This window comes from Sorex fumeus, unplaced genomic scaffold (assembly GCF_029834395.1).
Source record: "Sorex fumeus unplaced genomic scaffold, SorFum_2.1 ptg000136l, whole genome shotgun sequence".
In the NCBI taxonomy this organism is placed as follows: Eukaryota; Metazoa; Chordata; class Mammalia; order Eulipotyphla; family Soricidae; genus Sorex; species Sorex fumeus.
In genome coordinates this window covers 1,296,483-1,323,743 of record NW_026606193.1, presented here as the reverse complement: position 1 = coordinate 1,323,743, position 27,261 = coordinate 1,296,483, and positions in this window count along the sequence as shown.

Sequence of the window (27,261 nt, the reverse complement as noted above, 5' to 3'; positions counted from 1 at the left end):
GTCGGGAGTCACACTTGAGCATCACCAGCTGTGGGCCCCATTTTGAAAAAAAAAACATGCAAACAAGCAAACAAAAAAGTGAGCAGAGTTGTTTGCTTTAAATTATGACCATTTTCTAATCACCTACAATCCTAATAACTATCAGTAAATAAAACGTTTTTCATGTTGTTGAAGCATATTGTGAAAAAAAAATCTCTAAAAACCTTGAAACAGATGAAACAGCTATAAAGATAACAAGAAAATTTAAGCGATATTTAATTTAATTCAGTTTCTTTAAAAAAAGAGAGAAATAAATACTGCATGTGAATTCTTTGACAGCTATTGTGCTAATTGTGATTATAAAAATATGTGCTTTCTGATGATTCCTATGATCAAACAAGGAGGCCCTTTGTCAGCAATCTCCCATCATCCAGGAAAAGTTTATCTTGATGAAGGAACACAGGGAACTCAGAGCACAGGGAAATGGAATCAAGCAGAGAAAACTCTCACAGACCAATGAGGCTCAGTGTGGAAGGAAGTAGAAACGTGAAAAACTCACTCATGGGCAAACAGTCTTAGCCAAAGGAGGAACTTGAAGTCTTTCCCCCAAGTTTACTTAGTAGGCCTGTTTGAAGTTGACATGCCCCAGTATACTAACAGCCATATACACCAAACCTGAAGCAAACATCACATCAATTAAAAACAAAGTCTTTCTCTCCAAATCAGACCCAAGGCAATAATATCCATAATTTGCTCGAGCGGGCCCAGTAACGTCTCCATTGGAGACTTTGTTGTTACTGTGTCTGGCATATCGAATACTCTCGGTAGCTTGCCGGGCTCTCCGAGAGGGGCGGAGGAATCGAACTCGGGTCGGCCATGTAGGCCGCTTGTAAGGCAAACGCCCTACCGCTGTGCTATCGCTCCAGCCCCAATAATATCCATAATTATTATGATGAAATTAAATGCTGGCCAACTTTGACCGTGAGTGTGGAAAGGTAGGACTACAGCTGAATCTTACGAAGACAATGTTTATGAGAAACAGCCTTGTTCCTGACACCCCATTCGCTCTCAATGGAATGACCATCTCCGAATGCAACAGCTATGTGTACCTAGGTCGAGAGGTCAACATGAGAAATGACCTGGCACCCGAGCTGCGCAGGAGGAAGAGAGCGGCTTGGAACGCCTTCAAGAACGTCGAAGAAATAGCTAAGAGGACGAAGAACCTCCGGCTCCGGGCACATCTCTTTGATTCCACTGTTCTTCCTGTATTAACATATGCCTCAGAGACCTGGGCCTTATGCAAACAGGATGAGAACACTATCCGGTTCTCCCAAAGAGGAATCGAAAGAGCTATGCTTGGAATATCACGTTTCACTCAAATGAGAGAAAGAATCTGGAGTTCCAACATCCATCGATGATCAAGAATCAGGGATGCTGTCTCGTTTGCCAAGGTATGAAAAATCAGATGGGCTGGTCACGTAATGAGATTTAAAGACAACCGCTGGACTAGAGCCGATTCCATGGGATGTCAAAAGACCACGTGGCCGCCCACCTACCAGATGGTCAGACTTCTTCATCAAGATCATGAACTATTACTTTGAGGCTCTTCATGTTCCTAGAGTGAACAGACGCCATTGGGCTACACTAGCACGCGACAGGGACAAATTGAGACGTTACTGGCGCCCGCTCGAGCAAATTGACAATTAACGGGAAGTTAAGTGATTAAGTGATTATTATGCTTATTCACCTTTACATTGGAAGTGGTAACCATGTTAAGTGGGTGAGAACTTTAAAAAGATTCACATTGGAAAAAAATATTTCACATGGCATTATTTATGTAGAAAAACCCAAATGACTCCAGAAAACAGTATTAGAAATAATAGACCAAAATGGTGAGGGATAGAGAAGTAGTACAAGAGAAAGAGCAGAGAGAGAGAGAGAGAGAGAGAGAGAGAGAGAGAGAGAGAGTCCAATGGTTAGGGCGCTTGCTTGGCTCATGGCAAACTCTTTTAGGAACCCCTAACATCTATGGCCTCCTGAGCTCTTCCAGGAAGGAAGTCCTAAGCACTGCTGGGTGTGACCCCAAAGATAAAAAATAAACATAAGTCAATCAGAAAATGGCAGACTACTAAATAATCATATTTTTTTTGTTTCTCTCTGTGAAACAGTGAAATAGAATAGAATCAAAAGTACAACAATCCTGTTTACAGTTGCTTAACAAAAGACATGAAACAATTCTTCCATGAGAATTACAATTCAAGGTTAAGACAGAAAAAGATACAAGGCCTGTGAACATATTCCAGGTTCACAGATTGAAAGAATTAACATTGTCAACATAATCTTTACACCCAAAGCATCATATAAACCTAAAGAAGCTTAGCTATCGCTACGCAAAGTCTTTCTTCAAGGACATACGATGTATATTTCTAAAATGATTAGAGACCAACATAAAAACAAATTCCAAATCATAGACTAGCCCAAGGAATTCAGAGAAAAAAAGAGAGCGGGAATTCCATTCTCTGAGTTTAAACTATACTCTTAAGCAACTGTATTCAATAGGATGGTACTGGGATTAAAGCAGTTACTCAGGTCAAAGGTATAGAATTAAAATCCTAGGTATGAGATATAACCAGATGTGAATGTTACTTTGTGACAAATTTTCCATGAAAAATTAAAATGCTCATGGAATATTATAAGACAACCATTCTTGTTATTATATATTATTCACAATATTTTAGCCAGACTCTGATATTATAACCTGTGTATTTATATTTATTGTAAATAAAATTGAAAAATCGATAAATCTTTTTTCAGTAATGCTCAAATTGATAAATCCTTGCTTAATAAGGATGACAGCCTTTTTGAATTTTCAATCTCTTGCTCCTAGAAATAATAGGAAATTATAAGAATCTCAGCAGGAGACAGAAATCCAGTTGTAAGCAGCAAATGCATGTATATTTGTTGTTGCAGAATCTGGCCCCTGTGATGGTTCTTCGCAGGGAAGCCTTGGGCAGGTTACATCTTGTTAGTGTACCTGGCATCCTGGAGGAAAAGTATCACCCCGCCATCACTGCCACAACTTAAAGAGTGATTGCAGTGATGGAGAGATTAGAGACAATTTCTCAGCTACAAATGTAGCAAGAAAATTAGGAAAAGGAGTAGGAAACAGAGGCAAGACCTCTGGGTGACCCATTGTATGAGCTGGGAAGTGATGAATATCTTAGAAACCATATAGCTGTGATCAGAATAGAGCCAAGTCCACTTATCTGGTTACTGGAGCAGGAATAGAATCCGGGCCCCTGCGACGATTAGCAAATGTCTAGAGGGAACTTAAATAGAATGTACAATGATCAAACCCCCATGCCTCCACCAGTGCCCATTTCCCACCACCACGGATCCCAGTGTACCTCCCACCCCCCTTGCCCCCCATCCCACCCTGCCTCTGTGGCAGGGCATTCCCTTTTGTTCTCTCTCTCCTTTTGGGTGTTGTGGTTTGCAAAAGAGGCATTGAGTGGCAATCATGTTTGGTCTATAGTCTACTTTCAGCATGCATCTCCCATCCTGGGAGGATCCTCCAAACACCCTTTATTTGGTGCTCCCTTCTCTATCTGAGCTGCCTTTTCCCCTAAAATGTGTGGCTGGCCTCCAAGCCATGGAGGAAAATTCCTGGTACTAATCTCGGCCACTCTTGGGTGTTAGTCTCCTATTTTGTTACTTTATGTTCCCCAGATGAATGCAATTTTTCTATGTCTATCCCTCTCTATCTGACTCATTTTGCTTAACATGATACTTTCCATGTGTTTCACTAATAAATATTTTTAAAAAAAGACAATAGATAAAGGAACAAAAAAATAAATAGAATATATTAGTCTCTGACTGTATCAGCAGACGTTGTGCACAAGAAGATTGTTTCCACAGAATAACCTGTACCTACCCTACGTAAGTGTTGTGTGAATTGCGTTTGGGACTCGATCCATTATGGCATTACCAAGTCTGTTCAGATGAGACATGAAAGCTGTCTCTCCCATTGGTTTCTCAGGCATTGGTGCTTGTTTCTCCATCCTATTTCAGCTGCACAAAAATGAAAATCAACTTAAAACATGTAGACTAGACACACACACCACACAGACAGTGAAAAGAACAGCAAAAGGTTATGAGGCCTTGGATTAAGGAGAGCAATTCGGAAACCAGGCTCTCTCTCTGTTTCTTTAATTGGTGGTGTCCACACTCTTCCTGTCCACACACCAGTTTTATGAGTTCTTTTTTTTTCCCTTTATTTTATTTTATTTTTTTTTTAAAGTTGTAGATTTACAATTTTTTGTGCTTTGGTTTCAATTATACAATGATCAGATACCCATCCCTCCACCAGTGCCCATTTTCCACCACCATGGATAATATCCCTCCCACCCCCATCCCCCCATCTCCCCTGTCTCTGTGGCAGGGCAATCCCCTGTGTTCTCTCTCTCCTTTTGGGTGTTGTGGTCTGCAAAAGAGGCATTGAGTGGCAAACATGTTCAGTCCATAGTCTACTTTTTTATGAGTTCTTTCTGCAGTTTCATTAATTCTCTCGCTTTGGTTCCCTCTCATTCCGGATCTCTGTGATTTCAATGTCAATGCCAATATCGACTGGAATTGCTTAATGCTATTTCAAATTTCTGTAGCACTGAAGCACTGTCCTCCCATTGTTCATCGATTTGTTTGAGTGGGCCCAGTAACGTCTCCATTGTTGTTACTGTGTTTGGCATATCGAATATGTCACGGGTAGCTTGCCAGGCTCTGCCGTGCGGGCAAGATACTCTTGGTAGCTTGCCTGGCTACCAAGAGAGGGGTGGAGGAATCAAACCTGGGTCAACCTTGTGCAAGGCAAATGCCCTGCAGCTGTGCTAGAGTTTCCCTAAGCATATCCTGGGTCAAATACTCGCCTTAACTCATCAGAACAGTTGTCCACAACTCCTCATTTCCTCAACTGGAATTCTAGGAAGAGAAATAGCACACGTAGCATACAGAAACACCACTGCTTCAAACCATATCCTAAATATCACGTAGTATGTTTTTAATGTCAAATATTGAATAAAGACTATGTTAAGGACAGGAAACCAAGAGTTAGAATGTTTAATTCATGTTCCCCAATACCACCTAATTTATAAATGATACTTTTCCAGTTATTATATATTTACCTTGTTACCATTTCTCTAGAAAGGTGTAACTATTCTTTTTTTTGTTGTTATTCCCCTGAATTAGCCAGCTTGGAGTCATAAATAAAAGTAAGTAAATAGAATGGTAAGAAAATAGAATAGATGAGCTTAATTGAAACAGGACAGAAAAGGGGGAAATTAGATAATTTTATTGTTTGCAAACTGCTGTATGGTACAGGGGCATTTTGGAAATGAGTCTGTACTTACGTTGTCTATTTGAAATGATGTGAGAACAGCTATATTACACAAATTAAGGATTACCCTATTTCTAAAATACAGCACCCTGAGACAGAGCTCAGTGGGCTGAACTTGGAGGCTGATGGCCTGTCTTGGGCTCCCTCATAACATGTTTCCTGAGCACAGCTGCAGCAAACCCCAGGGTATAGGCTGGAGTCATTCTCCAAACAAAACAAACTAGGACAAATGAAGGAGCAGTTGTTCCGAGTGAACCATAGTAGATAGGCCAATTCACCTCTTTGCTCAATATTATAAAGAAATAACAATGAAGGCACAGCACTGTGTGGCCTGAGAGGCAGAATATCAAACAGAAGGATTCTCTGGCACTTGGCTGACCCAGGTTTGACCCTTTGTACCCCAAATGGTTACTGTGAACCTTCCAGGGGACCTGAGTGCAGAGTCCTGAACACTGCTAGGTGTAACCCCCACACCCCCCAAAAAAAACACCTCAAACAAAACAAAGTACTCAAACAAAATTATTCAGCACTATTATTTAAAAGAATTGCCTTAATTTTTTAGTAGCTTTGAAAGAAGTTTTAGTAGAATTCCAAGTCATCATTGAAAAAATTGTCTTAGACTGATGTGAATTCAATAGAAACTAAGAAAACTGCCATAGAAATTAAGAAAATCTCAGAAAGAATGCTTTCAAAATCAATGAGATATTTCCAGGCAATGCTCAATCATATAATTTAAGGAACAAATTTTCTTCTTGTTTGTTTAAATGTTGGTGGAATTTACTAAGGATTTACTATAATATTTACTAAGATTAGATGAGCAGGTGTGTCATGATATATTTCATTAATGTTAGTGACATCTGCCGCATAAGGAATTTTTTTTAACTTTAATGTCACTCAGATATGATTTTCAGACTTTCATTTCATCTAAATCCACCATAGACCATAAGAAAAATGTGCTTAACATTAAGTAGGAAGAAAATTATTGCAAACACTACATATATGTATCCATTGTACCACAATATTCAGTTTGCTTCCTCCATCCAAGGCTATACAACTCAAATTAAATTCATAACTCTTTGATCAGATAGACGTGTGAAGATATGAGTAATTTAAAACAGATGAGTGCCCACTTAATTGATGGCCTGTATTCAATGTGGGTGGTAATAATCAAAAGACAATCTCTATCCATTCGGTTAATCATAGAAGTCATCTGAAAGTCGTCATATAGCATTAGGGTTAGATTGAATTTAGGGATTCACTACATAGTCTGTAATTTGCTTCACAATTTAGTAAGCACAACATAGAAAGGATAGCTTTCAGACTCAAAGTTTCACTTGGCTCCATGACTTGGAGGCCAGCCACACATGCTAGGGGAAAAGGAAGCTCAGATAGAGAAGAAAGCACCAAATAAAGGGTGTTGGGAGGATCCTCCCAGGATGGGAGAAGCATGCTGAAAGTAGACTATAGACCAAACATGATTGCCACTCAATGCCTCTTTTGCAGACCACAACACCCAAAAGGAGAGAGAGAACAGAGGGGAATGCCCTGCCACGGAGGCAGGGTGGGATGGGGGGACAGTGGGTGGGAGGGATGCTGGGACCTGTGGTGGTGGAGGATGGGCACTGGTGGAGGGATGGGTACTTGATCATTGTATAACTGAAACCCAAGCACAAAAATTTATAAGTCTATAGCTGTACCTTGTGGTGTTTCACTAATAAAATAAATAAATAAATAAATAAAGTAAGTAAGTTTCACTTGGAGTCATTGGGGAAGCAAACTGAAAGTTGATATAAACTTCTTCCACACCACTGTGATTTCCAGTTACCAACGTTTGAAACAAAGGGTTAAAGCATTGGGGGATGAGCTCTGATCAGAGGGAAGGAAAGAGCAGCTTCTTGTTTTTGGAAATGAATAACCTATAAGAATTTAACAGAACTTTAGAAATTAACCTTTTCTTGGTGTCCTCCCCAAGGTAATTATACCTAAGTATTTTACACAAAGGCCTAAAAAAGGCCTAAAAAACTATTATGAAGTGCTATAAGTTAATTTCATTTCCTCAAGGGTCAATTGCAATTCCTTCAATTCAATTAATTTCCTTATCAAAATCTGGTGATATTTTTTGCTGAGGGTGTACCTATATAAAAAATAGTTCTGACATTATTATAAAACTTCACCTATATAGAGCAGCAGTGGGGAAAGTTTTCCAGAGAGGGAAATTTGGATACTTACAACATGATTTATGGGCCATACAAAATTATCTTCTTAAAAATGAGATGCTGGGACCGGAAAACTAGTACAGCTGGTAGGATGCTTGTTTTAGAGGAACATCTAAAAAATTCATTCGATAGGGAGATTAGGATGCTTGAACATTGACTGACTATATTTCTTCTACAACAAAATCGATCCCGTGAATAGTATTGTAGCTTTTTGCTTCCATCTTTCCTCAATCATTCACACCCTAAACACATCATGAGAATGTACAGGCTGTTTTGTTATCAGCATAAATCTACTCATCACACCTGCTAGACAAATCAGATCAACTCTGCCTAAAAGTGTAGACATTAAAAAATGTATTATTAATGCCCTGAAGTAGAGAAAGGGAGTATGGGTGAAATTGTGTGCCATAGAAGCTGGGGGAGGGTTGGGGTGGGGAGGATATTGGGCACATTGGTGGTGGAGAATGTGCACTGGTGGAGGGATGCATGTTTGATCTTGGTATGACTGAAACTCAAACATGAAAGCTTTGTAACTGCATTCTCATGGTGATTCAATTTTAAAAAAATGTATTATTTTCTTTAATATATTTCTGAAGTAATATGCTCATTTTTTGGAAAGGGGTGGTTTGGGATTAAGTCAAACTGAGTTTGATTCCCTAGCATTCCATATGGCTTCCTGAGTACCTCCAGGAGTGCAGAGCCAGAGGTAATCCCTGAATGGCTGTCACTGTTGGCCCACCCCAAATTAGTTGCTGTATTTGGTCAAGCATTTAATCAGTATGCTGCACTTTCTTTGAACAGGGCCAGACGAGTTATCTCCAGCCCATGGGCAGATGTTGTGATTGGCCTTAAAGTCTGGGCATTAGTTCTGAATATCCAGAGACACGGAGATGTAGTTGTTAAATGTCTGTTACTAATTATCATATCAAGCTAACTTGTACTAAAATAAATTCTGTTAAATTTATGAATAAAATTTTCAAAACTTATCATCTCCTGTGTGTTTTTACTCTACCTTGTTGATATCTATTATTTGCTATTTATGATTATATGTTTAACTTTATTTTGTGGTAGAGTAATAACAAAAAAAATCCAAAACAACTCCACATTAATGGTTTGGGATTTGAAGCCAATACTATGAATGCTATATATTGACTAAATTTGAATTTGACAAAAGATTTGCCACTGGTCCAGAAAGATAGAGTTGGGGGGAGGCACGTGTCTTGGGTGTCTGGAGTTGGGAAGGATCACCAAGCAGAGCACAGGGGACCCAAGCACAGACAGCATTGATCCCAAGGACAGAGCCAGGAATAAATGCTGGAAACAGCTGGGTGTCACTCAAAAAAGAAAAAAACAAGTTTCATGTCACAGTTATATCAGGAACATGACCTGTCCATCATAGCTCCATTGCGTGAAGCCCCAAAGCTGTTGAATCTTGAGTCCCTCATGCGTGTGAAACACTAGCCTCCAAGTACCTCCATCAAAGTGTGAATGTGTCCCCATCTCAGGTCGCCATCTGCTTCCCAAACAGCACTTTGTTTCCACAAATGTAGTCAAGTGCAGGTCCTGTCAATGCCAGTGACATTTTGTCTCCACAGAGTAACTATTTTGCAAACTGAACAATGAGACAACAGATTGCTGAAATGCCACGAAAGTATTTTTGCACTAAAACAAATACTCCTGAGGTTTTGCTAATAACCCTAAAATCAGATGGTATCCTAAAACAATATGCAGAGAGTGTGAGAAGGATGACCTAGGGGGTTGAAGGAATTCTACTTGATAAAAATGCAGCCATTAAATATTATATATATATATATACACGCAAATATTACTGGGACATGAGAGATAGTATAGGAGGTAATTCATACACCTTGCACAAGGAGGATTCTCAGCACTGCCAAATGTGGCCCAAATTACACACTTCCATAAAAATGAGCGTATTACTATATAAATACATTGCAGGAAAGAATACATATTTTTAGATGTCTCCACTTTATCAGGGTTGATCGGATTTGTCTAACAGGTGAGGCAACTGGTGTTCTGCTGATAATGAAAACATCATGCACAGTCTCAGTTACGTGTAGCTTGAGCAATGAGGTGGTGTGGTTAAGCTGTGATGCTTGGGGGAAGGTTGGAAGCCAAGGGCTACAGTCTACTCACAACATCACTTCTGTTATGGAATAAACGTATTTTAAGTTAAGCTTTAAGCATCTGATCTCCCTATGAAAATGAAATTTATTACAGGTTGCTCGAAAAATTTGATCACTTCCTTTCCTTCTTAATCCCCATTCCATCAGAGAGAGCCCTTGAATATAAAATTCAGGCTGTTGACCTCAGGCTCCTCCTTCTAGAGTTTTCCTGCTGAAGAACCTAACCTGAATCATTCAAGCAGTCAGGCAAATGTGCCTGTTTGTTCTCCCACTGCACTTCAATTCAAACCATGTAAGCCAAGATGCAGAGTGTAAAATAACAGGATCACACTTGGTGTCCTTATCTCTACGGGCTTAAATTACCACCTATCGAATAGCCTCAAGTGTTGGTGATATCTCCACTTTGATAAAATCTCTTCCACTTGCTAGGCACACTTGCTAAATCACCAGTAGCTGTTGTGATTCATAATTCTGTAGATGACTGCTGACGTCTTCTCATAAAATATTGATCCCTGTTCAAACTCTTTTGGGATAAATGAGATTTTAATTAATTTTTCTGATCAATAATTTATGAAAATAAAAAATATACAAATTAAGCAAATTTAGTTTACTTATAATTTCTTTGCAAAGACATCTATTTATTATTTTTCTTTAAAAGAAATTAGTGTGACTCGTACTTCTGCTTCCTGTTCAGATTCCAACTTAATGTAGCAGTGGTTGAGATTTTTAAAATATTTTGTGGCAAAGTGTATTACAGATTCTAGCTTATGCTTAAAGTGGTGTTGGCTATCATCTTTTCTAAGTTTTATATCTAAGATATGAGTTGTTTGAATTGTAATGTAAACTTGAAATAAGCCTGCAGAAAAGTACTTGAAATTCCTTATAGAGTGAAGTAATCTTATAAACACTCTTAAACTCCAAAAGCACTGATTGGATTTTCCTTTGGTAAATAAAACTGGAGTTTGAGTAGAGAGAATAAGATAAAAGTACTGCTCTCTATCACTTTAAGGCTCTTTGGGGATTTCGGTGTGTATTGTGTTCCACTGTGTTAAATTTTGTGTTTGTACATGCCTGTAAGCATGATCCATGATATATTTTATGGCCTGATTTTAGAAAAAATATGTATTATGCCCTGATCTTCATACAAATGGACTTACTTTGTACTCATGAGTTTTAATATATTAGATAAAACAACTATTGACCATGAGAGTTTTCATAGTAAAATGTAAATATTATTTTTCCAATTTTGGTGAGCTAAGTTATGAAATTCGGGTTCTCAAAAATTCAAGTACATGAATATCAAATTTCATTCTTAATGTCTTGTGATACTTCCATATACACATGCTTCCATATACTTGACTGAGAACTTTCTCTACGTATTTATCTTCTAAACAATGACTCCATAGAAAGTCATAAGGATTCACCCTCTATAGTCTGCCTTTACATCCCATGCTTCAGATTGAAATAGGAAAACTTATGGCTCAGTATTCTTATTCTAGTTGATAAATGGTTAAAGTCTTCATATGTGGCATCATTTTCTATGAATTTTGAATTCGATGAATAAAGCAGAAACTTGCATAGGAGTCGTGTTTAACTGTATCTTCAATTATCATAGTTTGATGGATCTTTTTCCTCAAAAAGTTGGTGCATGTAAGATACGGAGAGAAAGGGAAAAGTTAATACCTCAACTCTCTGAGTACCCACATTTTGTAAAAGAAGATTCATAGTAAAGAAGTATGTTTAAATTTCTTTACTGAGGTTTAAAAGGCACGGCTATGAGAGACACATGAAAATATAACTGGCTTACCGAAACTATCACCATATTCCAAACTCCTAAAGTAGCGTCCTTGAAAAGGTAGTGCTTTGAAATGTTTCCAGGAGGGTGGAAACAGAGTGCAGAGGTAGGGTGCTTACACCCATGTGGTCCCCTAACCCACTTTGGAGTGGTCCCTGAGCGCAAAGCCAGGAGGAAGCCCTGAACAAGGCAAGGTGTGGCCCAGAAAAAAAAAAGTTGAAGTGTCTTACCAAGGCTTGCATTTATAAGGACTGTCGAAAATGTATATTGCAACTGAGCTTTTCAGCTTCTGGAGATGGTGGACTAATGTGTCAAAAGATATTATTTTAAAAAATTACAGAAGCTCTAGGCTACAGCACAGCTGACAGCGGCTGAATGGAGTTGGCTGTTTCCCTCCCCTGCATCAGTTAGGCTCTATAATACTTCCCAGCAGGCTCTGGTAACTCATTTCTCCAGAGAATGAAGTCTGTTAAGGCGAGCTGACATCTTGCAAAATTGGTTCCTTTCACTTCCTCTACCGGGGGCAGACACTAATATTTACTGTTGTTAATCTGATATTTACTCTTTGGTCCTGGCCCCAAACTGAAAACTTAAAAACACTAGCACGGGTCCCAGGGAATACTCCACAGAAGGGGAGAGAGGGATGACAAATGTCTAACCTTGTCACATACTGTTTTTCAGTTCCGTTGCAATTCCCTCTGAAAATGTATCCAACAACCAGCAGAAGGCAAAGATTGCAACGCCCAGATTGATGAGGAAGGTGGAAACCCACGATGTTTATCCAACAGCAACCTAAACTCCCTGACATGTAAGGACCCGTGATATAATATTAAATTCTGCTCTGGGTAGAATTTGGAAAGCATTTTCTGAGCATGCAAGGCATGGAGCCCTGACAGAGGCTGTACAGGTGCCACCGTGACCCACTTCAACATGCTGTGCCACCTGCCTTGCCTTGCATGTAGCCGACCCAGGATCAATCCTTGGCATCACATGTGAATCCCTTCGCATCATATGTGGTACCCTGATATCACCAGGAATAATCCCCAAGCACAGAGCTAGGAATAAGTCCTGACCACTGACAAGTGTGGTCCAAACAGCAATAAAAAATTACTAATAATATAAATAAAATGAAATATTTCACCCTTCTTACACTGAACCTTTCTTAGTCTGTGGAATATATATATATATATATATATATATATATATATATATATATATATATATATATGCACTGTAGCACTGTCCTCCAGGTGTTCATTGATTTGCTCGAGCGGGCCCAGTAACGTATCCATTGGAGACTTTGTTGTTACTGTGTTTGGCATATCGAATATGCCACAGGGAGCTTGCCAGGTTCTGCCGTGTGGGCGGGATACTCTCGGTAGCTTGCTTGGCTCTCCGAAAGGGATGGACGAATTGAACCCGGGTTGGCTGCGTGCAAGGCAAACGCCCTACCCACTGTGCTATCACTTTGCCTAATAATATCTTTTAAAAATTGCACATCATGACTTACAAAACTTCATAATGGAATTGTTTCCAGAATGGTTACTTTGCGTGTACAGTGTCTTGGAGTTTTCCTAATTGGGTCTGTCTTCACTGGGACCCTTCAGTTCAATCTCGGTGCCTGCCATCCTCAAGTTGAGGCAGTTCCGAGCAATAGCTTCTTTTGCCTTCAGGGACTCAGTGACTCTTGTATTGTTCCTCTGAACTCAGCCTGTTCTCCAGTATTGTAAAAAAAATATGCTTGTGCGGAAGGATGGATTATGTGTGTGGTGGGCTCTCAGGGAAGCTCTCTTGTCACCTGCGTTCAGTGCTCTCAAGCCGCTGTGTATGGACTGGACCAGAATGGCTGTTGGCAATGGGCAGGGGAAGGAAGGAATCAGGAGGTGAGGATGAGGGGTCAGAGTCAGAGGTGGAAAAAGAGAGTCGGGGAGTCGATGGAGCAGGAAGCAGGCGAGGGGACTCCAGAGAGAAGCAGAAGGGGAATCCGAGGTGAATGGAGAAGAATAAACCACCAGCCTGGCCCTCAGTCCTTCCTTCACCTGCTCATATGTGTGTGTACATACATATATATGCATACATATACATAGATGTGTGTGTGTGTGTGTGTGTGTGTGTGTGTTTGTGTTTGCAGTGTTCAGGATTTCCTCCTATCTCTGTTCTCAGGAATTTTCCCTGGTGGTATTCAGGGGACCGTATGGAATGCTGGGGATTGAACCTAGGTCAGTCGTGTGCAAGGTAAGTGACTTACTTGCTGTACTGTCTCTTTGGCCCCATTTATGATTTTTTTTTCACTGTCACTGTAGCACTGTCCTCCCATTGTTCATCGATTTGCTCAAGCAGGCCCAGTAATATTGTGAGACTTGTTTTTACTGTGTTTGGCATATAGAATACGTAACGGGTAGCTTGCCAGGCTTTGCCATGCGGGCGAGATACTCTCGTTATCTTGTCAGGCTCTTCGAGAGGAGTGGAGGAATAGAACTTGGGTTGGTTGGGTTGGCTTTATGCAAGAGAAACACCCTACCCTCTGCGCTATCGCTCCAGGCCATGATTTTTTTAAGTGACATAATTTGAGTTCATGAAGAACAGATATACATAACCAAATTCATCCTTTCTGAGGTTTCACCATGATTTTACTTGATGAAATATGGTTTACTGGGACCAACCGTGGAGAAATTTCAAGGACAATATTTGCAATATTTCACATGTCTTTTTATAAACAAGTAAAGCTACAGTCAACTTAGACTATCAGATGTTTTAAGAACTAATCTTCTCTGATTTTACTAACATTTCCATTCAGTTCATATACAGATCATTTCAATTCAAACAAACCAAATAATTGAGTTATTCACAGCAATATATTAATAAAATATTAAAATATCATTGGGAAAATAATTGGTGACCAAACAACAGATTTCCTCAAATAAGCAAAGCTAAACTTTCTGTAGGAAATAGTACATCCAAGGGGAAAGGTGTTTTGGCAAATTGAAGCAAATTAATATGAGTTTAAATAATTTAACTTTAAGGTTAAATTTTAAATATATAAAAACATGATAACTAGCAGTGTAAGAGTTAGATGCCACTTTCACAGATCAAAAATTGAATATTGAAGAGAAAGGTTTTTTATAGAAACACCGAAAACTCTTAAGACAAAGTAAAATAGTATAAAACGTTATAAGGATTTTAGCAGGCCTTTGTCAGTAGAAAATTTAACACTTGAATTTTAGGGTTCAGAGAGATAGTGCAACAGAAAAGACTCCTGCCTTGCACACAGATTACCCACGTTTGGTCTCCAGCAACACACGTAGATCGTCAAGCTCTGAAGGGGAGATCGCTGAGCAGAGAGCCAAGCGTAAACCCTGAGCACAACTGGGCACAGCCCCCAAAGCAAAAACAAAACAAATAAAAGGCTTAAATTTTGAAATTTTTAGTTCCTTTTATATCAAGGTATTTTCCATAGGGTTGTGAAAGCACTTCATAAGAGTGTGACCAATGATAAGAGTTATTTTAAGTTTAAATTTTTATTTTATATTTTGGCCAGTTTTTTAAGAAATATATATATATATGCTTTGTTTCTTATATCTATTAAACAAGTAAATAGAACATTTCATTATAATGAGGAATTTCAAGAACCGTGGAGAAATTTCAAGGACAATATTTACAATATTTCACATGTCTTTTTATAAACAAGTAAAGCTACAGTCAACTTAGACTATCAGATGTTGCTAATTTAGAGGGTTGGTACTAGATCTCTATTAGCAAAACTTTTGCTGCTTTAATGTCATTTCAATTATCACCCATCAAAATGTCAATTGGTAATGCACTTTATTATATATGAAGGTATATTTATTTCACAGGAGGTAAGACTCAAAATCTATTTTTCTTTAAGTTAATGTTTTAAACGACACATTTTCTAGACAAATTTACAGTTTATTAAAAAATCTTAAGTACCTATCAATCATTCTGGTTTCAAAATTGCTAAAAACATATGGTCTAGAATCATGGTGAACCTCTTTCAGAACTTAAAATATATTAAACAGAAACCTTTATTCTTTTTTTTGCTTTTTTGGTCACACCTGACGATGCTCAGGGGTCACTCCTGGCTCATGCACTCAGGAATCATTCCTGGCAGTGCTCAGGGGACCATCTGGGATGCTGGAATTGAACCTGGGTCGGCTGCGTGCAAAGCAAGTGCCCTAGCGCTGTGCTATTGCTCCAGCCCCAGAAAACTTTTATTCTTAAAGAAATACAGTAAGTTGAATTATTGTTTCCAACTGGCAAATGCAATATATTCTTTTGCTGCAAGGATGTGGGGAACACTTCCCCTTTACCTTCCTATCTTTGGGAATTTATACTCTGATGAAATCCTATATAACACTCTACAAATTATGTTGCTTTTGAAAGGGGAAGAAAATACAATTGACAAATTTATGATAGGTTAAAATTGAGGTAGTTGGGGGCCAGAGCAATAGTTCAGTGGTTAGTGCACTTGTCCTGCATGCGGTTGATCTGGGTTTGATTTCCAGAATCCTATTTGAGCCTGGAGTGTGTTGGAAGTGATCCCTGAGCACAGGTCAATAGTCCTTGAGCACTGCCATGTGTGGCCCTAAAGCAAACAAAAGAAATGAGGCAGTTAGTTCTTGGGAATTCAGCAATATAGTCACCCCAGTCTTGGCGAGTGGTGTCCACATTGATTAATAGAATGCCTGAGTGCTTGATAGAGAAAATGACTATTAATTCCTTTCTTAGAAAAGTCCATTTTCTTCATTCTGGATGCACAGCTGGGACCATATATTCCAGACTTCTTTGTCATCCTACTGAACTGAAATGAGCAGGAGATAAAGGTACTTATAGTATCTTACCTTTAGGGGCTGGAGTGAAAGTACAGCGAGGAGGGCATTTGCCTTAGAAGCAGCTGACCTGAGTTCAATTCCCAGCATCCCATATGGTCCCCCAAGAACTGCCAGGAGTGATTCCTGAGTGTAGAGTCTGAAGTAACTCCTGAGCTTTGCTGTGTGTGACTACCCCACCAAAATAATATCTCACCTATAAAATCTTTCAATTCTTGCACCTCAAAGTCTTTCTATTCCTTGTGAGTGTCCAATGTGGCCATAACTTTCAGGAAACTTGCCCGTGTTTGGGCAACAGTAGAGCTTTTCTGGTTTGGATCTTGAACAACTGCATCCTGTTTAGCTCTGCCACCACTACTAATCAAGTCGTGAGCTTAACAAAACTGGAATTTCTTAGTGTTTGTTGTGGATTGAATTGGGCCTCCCCAAAATGTTGAAATTCTACCTCTCCTTGCATCGTCGTGTGATTTATTTGGAAATTGTGTTATTAGAAACGTATTCAACGAGTTCAGACTGGAGAGCTGTAGGTTTTCAGTCCAACTTGAGAGACATCCTTATAAGAAACAAGAAAATTTTGTAAGGATTATAAGAATTCTTAGGAGGATCATTACTAAACCAGGCAAAACCACACATAACAATGTGAAAATAGAGCGAGAAAGTTGAGGGAAGCCGTTCTTGGGGCAGAGTCTGGAGTTATGTTGGCATAACCTAATCAATATGCTCAGAGTGGAAATGAAGGATCCAGCCCTAGAATGTTTGGAGTGATCTTGATACTGTCAACTTCTGATTTAAAATTCTAGCCTTGAGAAAGATGAGAGTCTGTATGTCTGTTGTTTCAAACAGTTTGTGGCACTTTCCTTCAACAGCTCTAGGACACTGGAAGAATATTTTGACTCATTTTGAATTATTCAGGGCTTCTTCAATAGAGGTCGCCTTCACAGGGCAAAAAAAGAGCATAGTTCTGACAGCAGGATTAAAATATATTACTACTCAAGTGAAAAACCGCACAAAATTTGAGATTGGAAGAGAGGTCCCAAAGACACCAGATTCCTTTCCCATTTCCTTCGTTGAAACAATTCAACCTCACAATTATTGTCTTAGGTATTTTGTGATGTGTGATTGCTGATGAGTTGTTTTCTCTTGGAAACAAACAGTTTCTCCCAAACAAGCGGATTGCTGAACTGCCTGCATGAATGAACCGCAGATTTACCTCCTTATATTTGAAAGATTTTGTTTAATAACCAATTTTCATTTTTATGGTGAAAGCGCTTTCCTCAGCAGTGCTTTTTGGACAATGCGGCAACCCCTGAAGGTGCTTGGGAACCCACTAGGTGGTGGCAGGGATGCGGCTGAGCTTGGCCACTGTGAGGCCAGACCCTGGACTGTCTCTCCTGCCCAACAGTCACTTAGATATAAAATTCAAGTCTAGGACGGGGAAGATCGTTTAGCTGGTAGACCACACGATCAGCATGTGTGAGGCCCCGAGTTTGACCCTCAGCCCCTCACATGCTCCACACCTACCCCAGCACTTCTGCTGGTCCTGAGGGCGCTGTCAGACCAGAGAAGTGAACCTGAGCCCCACCTTGCTGGAAGGAGCCCCAGGCTCCCACCTACTGCTCAGGATGGGCCTATCAGTTTAAAAAGTAAATAAAATAAAGCATTTTAAATCTTATTTTTCTGTCGTGTAAGAAACGCAAGACTTAAGGAAACCGGGTTAATAACTTCTCCCAGTGCAAACTTTCATTGTAGGAACTCATTCCTTCCGGTACTTACTGCCCACATTAAGCACATGACTCTAAGAGCAAGATCCACGGTTTAAGAATTACCATGCTTCTTTGTTCATTGCAGCACTCTTTACAATAGCCAGAATCTGGAAAAAACCTGAGTGCCCAAGAACAGATGACTGGTTAAAGAAACTTTGGTACATCTACACAATGGAGTACTATGTAGCTGTTAGAAAAGATGAAGTCATGAAATTGACATACAAGTGGTACTACATGGAAAGTATCATGCTAAGCGAAATGAGTCAGAAAGAGAGGGACAGACATAGAAAGATTGAAATCATCTGGGGGACATAAAGTAACAAAATAGGAGATTAATACCCAAGAATAGCCGAGATCAGTACCAGGAGGATTACTGGCCTAGAGGCCAGCCGGGCATTCTGGGGAAAAGGGCAGCTCAGATAGAGAAGGGAGCACCAAATATAAAGTGTGTTGGGAGGACCCTCCCAGGATGGGAGATGCATGTTGAAAGTAGACTATGGACCGGACATGTTTGCCACTCAATGCCTCTTTTGCAGACCACAACACCCAAAGGAGAGAGAGAACAAAAGGGAATGCCCTGCCACAGAGGCAGGGTGGGATGGGGGGGATGGGTGTGGGAGGGATACTGGGATCCATGGTGGTGGAAAATGGGCACTGTTGGAGGGATGGGTATTTGATCATTGTATAATCGAAACCCAAGCACAAAAATTTGTAAGTCTACAAGCACAGGGGTAGGGCGTTCGCCTTACAAGTGGCCAACATGGCCGACCCGAGTTCGATTCCTCCGCCCCTCTCGGAGAGCCCGGCAAGCTACCGAGAGTATTCGATATGCCAGACACAGTAACAACAAAGTCTCCAATGGAGACGTTACTGGGCCCGCTCGAGCAAATCGACGATCAACGGGAGGGCCTTTACCTTTACCTTTACAACTGTACCTCATGGAGTTTCACTAATAAAAATATATAGAGAGAGATAAAAAAGAATTACCATGATATTACTATTTTATAAAATAGGTTAAATAACCCAGTCATTTGGGTCATCTAATGTCCAATTCATAAATGACAAAAGTTATTTCAAAACGATAGCCTGTGAATGGTTTGCTTAAAAAAAAAAAAGATTGTGACTGGAATAAGTTTGCGTGGCTGTGTGAGAAAGACCCTAATATACACATTATATTTTAGCAAGGACAGGGACAAGGAATTGTGGGTCAAACCATAAATCATAATGTAGTAATTGATATAGGCCATACACCAATAAGACATATTTACAGGTCAACAGGAAATTGCGAAAGTGCCCATGAGACACTAATTACATTGTTCTACAATAGTAGCAACGAATTTCTGAGACAAACAAACAAGTATAAGCTGATTGCTACATATAAATGCACAAAAAGCCAGCGATGGCTGATGCGCGAGATACAGCAGCCCTGAACTGCATTCAGGAATCATTAACACCTGGCAGTCAGCACTAACTGCTCGGCCAGATCCCGCCAGAGGAACATGCCTTAGCCACAGGTTACAGAATAAACACAGATGCAGCAAAATGAGTCACCAGAGGAAAACAAAAATCTAAATTGGAGGTAAATGAAGCTTTGCGCACATGCATGACAAGAAATCCATTGAGCAAAACTAATTTTATATCTGTGCCAGAACGGTTGTCTTATATGTTGGAAGTAAGGGACACGGAAGGGAAGGGAAATTGGCACTTAATAGCAGACCTTTAACTGAACTGAAGCAGAGGATGTTCTCTGTATTGGCCGCCAAGAAAATAAGTATTGGAAAAGACAAAATCCGTCCACAGCACTACAAATGAAGTGAAGAAATATTGGTACGTAAAAGAGGAAATGTCTGTGAAATGTCGAGAAATAGGGAAAAAAGTGCCCGGCGAATGTTGCAAGAGCAAATAGGTAAGACCCTCGAAGAATGGTTTTCTTCGCAATGCACATAGATGATGATTTTTTAAAATTGTTCATTCCCAGAATAACTGTGATATCACCAACTAATTCTGTTTTTTTCACAAGTTACTATAAAAATGTCTTATTTTATTTGAATTAAATATAGGTAGAGGAATGCAATTTATTTCTGAGTGGAGCACTGATTGTAGTTTTTCTTTTCATTAAAAAAAGAAATCTATGAAGCTTCTCTTGTTACTTTTAATCTGTCCTAGCCTCTGTCTGTGTCTTTTTGGGATAACATAGCCAGAAAAACATTTCTTGAGGCAGTGCGGTAGGTAAACCACTTGGGAAACATTTTTAGTACGCGTAAGATGGTTTGACTGCATATTAATTGCACGTTTTCAGAATCAAAAGGCTTCTTCGAGAAAGGTAGCGGACTTCCATCTCTTATGGGTTGTTTTGTTAGTATCTTGATGCCCATTTGTCTTTGGCATCTTGTTCTTTTAATGAGAGACAAGAGTGAGCTGGTTTAAGTACTTCAAATCTCTTTTCCAAGTGTGTCAGCAGCATCAAGTGACCTTGAAAGGTCCTGGCTTGCCACAGAGGGCCTTGGTAGAAGGCCATTTGGCCTAAAGGGAGCAGAGGGTCAGCTCAGCCTGCCTGCTTGGCAAAGATACAAACCCTAGTGTTGCTCATCCAAGGCGACAGGAAGAAAGAAATCACCTTTCCTCGCTCTGCTGACTCACTCTGAGGCAGATCTAACTTTGTTTCGTTTGTTTAGAACTCCTTAAGGTGAAAGATGTCTGTTCAATCTCCGAAACAATCTGAACTGGAGTTTGCTAAAACAGAAGGTTCGCAGTGGAGACTTTACTGGAATTGGAAAGAGATCAGAATAAATTTGCTAAAAGTGATGGGTCCTCTTAGGAGTGAAGATAAATTTGGATCCTTGTGAGAGAAATATATGGTATTTAGTCTAGATTAATGAAGCTCTGAGAGCCGAAACAGTACCTTGTTTTTCATATTATTAGTTTTATTTCTGGAACAAATTATTATTTTTTAATGAAATGAAAACCATGAAAATAAGCCAGTGGTAATTGGATAATATTCAAAGGAAAATACCAAAATTTAAAGGAAACATATATATATATATATATATATATATATATATATCTCACTGTCCTTCCATTATTCATCCATTTGCTTGAGCGGGCACCAGTATCGTCTCCCTTGTGAGACTTCTTGTTACTGTTTTTGGCATATCGAATACACCACAGGGAGCTTGCCAGGCTCTGCTGTGCAGGTGGGATACTCTTGTTAGTTTGCCAGGATCTCCAAGAGGGATGGAGGAATTGAATCCAGGTGGGCCACATGCAAGGCAAATGCTCTAACCTCTGTGCTATTGCTCCAGTCATATATATAATAAACGGGCTTCTCTGATTTTATTTTTCATAGTAAAACCATACATCTGAATTTTGGTGTGTTGAGGAAAGAAACATGAAATAAAGGACTTTTTAGCAAAGGCTACAGTAAATTAAAAAACGGCTTTATAATCAAGGCTACTAATAAGCCTAAGAGTGAGTTGAACCCTGACTTTTGTTCTGATTAAATTTATTTCCCAATTGTTCCGTTTTCCCCAAGTCTGCATGAGACTTTATAAGTACCTTATATTTAATTCTTTTTAAGTTCTGTAAGGGCTGGAGCGATAGCACAGCGGTAGGGCGTTCGCCTTACAAGCGGCCAACATGGCCGCGGCCCGAGTTCGATTCCTCCGCCCCTCTCGGAGAGCCCGGCAAGCTACCGAGAGTATTCGATATGCCAGACACAGTAACAACAAAGTCTCCAATGGAGACGTTACTGGGCCCGCTCGGGGAGCCCGGCAAGCTACCGAGAGTATTGGATATGCCAGACACAGTAACAACAAAGTCTCCAATGGAGACGTTACTGGGTCCGCTCGAGCAAATCGACGATCAACGGGAGGGCCTTTACCTTTCCCTTTTTTAAGTTCTGTAACGAGGAATGGTCTAGATCACGCAGGGAATCGGGACCTTTAAGACAAAATATTTAGAAAGTTGCAAGTCTTTATTGAGATTTTTTACTTGTCACTGTGTGGGTGTGCCAATGCCACTTTGGTTAAGATGAATTTCAAAATTCTCCTCAGTGAATCTCTCTGGTTAGGGCTGGTGACAAGTTAGCTCTGTGACATTGGAAGGTGGAAAGGAAGCGTTGGGCGGGAGTGTTCTGGAAAGTGAAGGCGCTCATTCATGCCTCTGTGGGTCTCCTGGCTCTCTTCAATGTTCTGAGTAACATTAGGGTTCCCAGGGTTGCTGGGGGTGCGTCTGAGCTCTGGGAGGAGACTCGGGGTTCTGGGACGGGGCGTGTCTGAGGCACTGGAGAAGCCAATACTGGCATGGGTGTGGCAACTTGGGTCTCGGAGTGCCACTGTCCTTTTCCACATCCGTTCCTAACTGCCTGTCCAGTGGCTGTACACGCTATACTATGTATAGTAAAGGAACAACTAGACAGAGACGCTCAGACCCTTGTAAAGCTGAGTTGCCTCATAGGGCTCTGGTTTAATACCTTTCAGGTGGTTGATGGGAATGACTAAGTGTGGAGTCGTTCTCTAAGTGCCTGATAAAATTTTAATCTTGAAATAGATTAAGATCCATTCTTCGAAGCTGTCATACTGTATTTCACATTCAGAGGTAAATTAAGGTCCATTCTCTTTAATTGTCGCTGTATTTCATATTCATAAAATTTCCTTTTAAAGATAAACAGTACTTAATGTTTTCGGTCCTTCATCAAAAGCAATTAAAATTATTTATACCCCAAATAATGAAGTACTGTTTTCACTACAAATAATCCTCTACCAAATGATCAAGGGTAGTAGTGAGCCTAAGAATGAGTTGAACGCTGAGTTTCGTTCTGATTAAATTTATTTCCCCATTGTTCCATTTTCCCCAAAACTGTAACAGACTTTGTAAATATCTTATATTTACTTTCTTTTATACGTTCTATGCCTAGAAGTAACAAAGGCCATTTGATGCTCTTTTTCAATAGTTGAGATTTATATAATCATAAGATTTATATCTTATGATGTATAGTATCATAACTAACACTACTCATTGGAAATGTTCACTTTAATTATAGCTGATTTTATCATTTAAGAATTTATACTTCTGCAACAACCTAAAATATAATAATGAAAAAGAAATGCAAAGAAATTAAAAGATGACAAGCTGCTATATTCCTGGGTATGTTTTGACAGAAGTTGGTGATATAGTGATAATTCAGGCGTTGTTTCAGATTCTAAGTGGATAAAGAAGCAATAAAGACCAGGTGGTTGAGTCCTGGGCAAGGGAACGGTACACAAGGTAAGTCACTTGCCTTGCATGGGGTCTACCCTAGTATGATCCCTGGTACAGTTTGGCCCCCAGAGCATTGCCAGGTCTGATTCCTGAGTTCACATTCCTGAACACACCAGGCATGGATCAATCTTACCTTCCTATCAACACAAATACAAAGAATTTATAGACTGATAAAAGGCTTTGATTTAGTTTGAGATGATGACTTAAACATTTTTTTTTCACTCTGCAGCTCAGATCTGGTTCTAAATGTTTGCTCAAATTAATAAGTATGAGTGCTGATCTATCTAAATTATATGAGTCACTACAAAACTCCAATAAGTTATTGTCTTTTAATTCCTTTAGCGCAGAGAGATAGCACAGTGGTTAAGGCATTTGCCTTCTATGTGGTCAATGCACATTCACTCCCTGGCATGCCATGTGGTCTCTGGGCACCGAGCCACAGGTAAATCTGAGCACTTCCAGGTGTGGCAGCAAAAGAAAAACAAGCAAATGCCTTTTTAAAAAATATTTATTTTTTTAAAATAAATTTTATTTATGTGGAGCAACAGCACAGCGGGTAGGGCGTCTGCCTTGCATGCAGCCAACATGGCCGACCCGAGTTCGATTCCTCCGCCCCTCTTGGAGAGCCCGGCAAGCTACCGAGAGTATCCGATATGCCAGACACAGTAACAACAAAGTCTCCAATGGAGACGTTACTGGGCCCGCTCGAGCAAATCGACGATCAACGGGAGGGCCTTTTATCCTTTTATCCTTATTTATTTATTTATTATTTTTTTGAGTCACACCTGGTGATGCTCAGGGGTTCCTCCTGGCTCTGCACTCAGGAATTACTCCTGGTGGTGCTGGGGGACCAAATGAGATGCCGGGGACTGAACCCAGGTCAGCCGCATGCAAGGCAAAAGCCCTAACCACTGTGCTATCACTCCGGCCCCCAAGCAAATGCCTTTTCTATCATTGTAAACTTTTCTAGTTTTATATTTGACCAAAATTGGAATAAGATGATAAATTTGAACATTCAAAGTTTCTTCCTTGACCTAACTCTAATTTTACTTACTTTCATATTAAGATTTCTGAGGGCATTTTAATACCCCAAATAGATACTTAAGATAACAACTAATATGCTTCACGGGAAATTTGATATTTGTTATATTTTGATATTTGTCATAAAGTTCAAGTGAAGAAAAATAGAAAAATTCAACCAAATGCTCAACCATAAGCAGCATATAATTTATGACGAGCAATCATTAACACAAAATTACTGGCATTAAGCTTCTTATCCTCATTTTGCAGTGAAGATGTTAACAGCTGGCATTCTGTATTTGTTAGAAATTAAATATTTCTGAATAAGGTTATAGAAGAAAACATCTTTCTGCATGATCAAGTTATTTTTGTAGCACACACAGTTTAATTTGGAAAGTCTGGATATATAATGTCTAGCTAGTTCCTATGTGATACTTATGCTTGAAAATGTATTATAGTCTAAAACCTAATTTTATAATTTCAGTGATAGATTCATATGAATTTTAATATTCCCAGAATAAAAGCAGGTATTGAATTGCATTAGTATGTCTATTTCTCTATCCAAATATCTGTCTGCATCAAAATGCTTGCGGAATCTCCGTTTATGAATGGTTATAGTTATGTATGTGTGGTGGGGGTAAGTGCACATTCATTTGTTCAGATGAAAATAAAAATGTTTTACAAATGATTAAATGGCATCTACTTAATCTTTACGAATAATTCTGGATATGAATCTTCTTGAAGCCATGGCATAAGAGACATTTGAGAGCTGTTTGTCTCACCGAATGTTCTGACGGCTAGCAGTGAGTACTGCCTCTCATAGGTAGCTCTCAAACAAACTAAGCCCTTCTTCTTTTCTTTTTCTTCTAATTTTTATTTATAAGCACTTCTTTACTAGATGGCATTATGGTCCAGTGGGTAGGGCCCTTTCCTTGCATGTGGCTGTCCCGGGTTTGACCCTCAGTACCACATATGGTCCCCAGAGGGTGCGCAGAGCCTGCCAGAAGGGACCCCAAAGCAGGCGTGACCACGAAGAAAATACCAGTGCCATTCTAGACGTTATGAGACACCCATTGGGACCTTTGGAGGCAGAATCCTGCATCACTCTGTGGAACCACCTTTTTGACATGTTTGCGACTGGACCGCCCTTTAATCTTTTGTTTTCTGTTGGAAGTTACCCCATGGCAGGTGCCCCAACGGCCTGACAGAAGGCACTGGGGTCAATGCTCCTGAGTTTGGGTTTTTCATCCTGGGAAAGTGGAGTAGGGCTATGATCCAGGCATCCTCCCCTTCCTGGGAGAAGGGGTCCCCTGGCTGTGCCAGGCACCCAGATGGCCAGAGCTGATTGGTCCTGCCCTCGCAAATCCTTGGCTTCCCTACTGGAAACCCTTCCCAGATGCAGCCAGGCCGTCTCTGCTCCCTAGGAAGACAACCTGAGCTGGCAGGACCAATTCTGCTTTGATCTCTCCCTCCACCTTCCTTTTCACCATCACCGCCAGGCATCTCTGAGGGTGTTAACTCAACTTCCTCTCTGTTCAAGCAAGGTTCAGTCTGGCAGGAGGATCAGAGTGATTCTTGGCTTTGTGTTTCTCCCTGTTTCTTCCTTGGTCCTTTCACTATTGGACGGTGGTTGACTTGGCGCTGTGGGCAGGGGAGTGTTCCAGCAACAGGAGAGTTCGGTGACTCAGATTAGCACTGTGACAGAAGGTCTGCCTCAGAGCGGGAGTCCTAGGGACGTTCAAGCTTCCAGCTCGGATTTTGAGGTCTGGAAATTCTCAGTTTCTCCCCCATCCCCCACCCCACCAATGCTTAAAATGGTCACTGTTTCTTCTCTTTATGCTGTTCAACATAAACTATTTTCATTGAGAATATTATGCTTTGGAGTCGAATAAAAGGGAAATCTGTATTTCAAGCATACTCTCTTAAACATAGGAGTTTCATTCAGTAAAAGAAAAGAAATAAGAAATCAGAACAACGGAAGGTCTTCTTGTGAATTAATATGATGTTCTTTGTGTTGGGGACAGAACTCATCTTTACACAGTCTACCACAAACTCACAAATATTTCTGTAGACCCACAAGAGACCAGTTACTAACTTCACTATTATCTGCACAATCAAATCAACGTCCCTGCTGAAACTGAGGCTCTTTCGTTTGTTTTTGAGCCTTACCAGTCTACGGCCGACTGGGGTTCCTGGCCGACCGGGGTTCGAGGCAAATGCCCTACTCACTGTGCTCTCACCCCAGCCCCCGAGGGCTTCCTCTTGACTGACTTCAGGGATCATTTCTGGTGTGTGTAAAAGATCAGATGCAATGCTGGGGATCAAACCAGATTGCCAGCTATATGTGAGGTAAGCACTGTACTATCTCTTAGATTCTTTACCTTTCTCTGAATTACTTAGGCATTATTACTCTAAGCCAAGACACATCATTTGGGAGAATAAGTGACCCAGTGGCTCACAGACCTGGCTACATATCATTATAACTGGAGGAGTTAAAAATATATAGGGATAGAACACAGAAAGGAGAAGCAAATGTAAATATTCATATTTTTTTTTAGATTTACTATTTTTTGTGCTTGGGTTTCGAGTATACAATGATCAGATACCCATCCCTCCACCAGTGCCCATTTTCCACCACCATGGATAATATCCCCCCCACCCCCATCCCCACATCCCCCCCTGCCTCTGTGGCAGGGCAAGCCCCTGTGTTCTCTCTCTCATTTTGGGTGTTGTGGTCTGCAAAAGAGGCTTTGAGTGGCAGACATGTAATATTCATAATTTTTTAAATGCCCCAATTGATTCCATATGTAGGAGGTTGAAAACCACTCATATAAGTAAGATTAGTT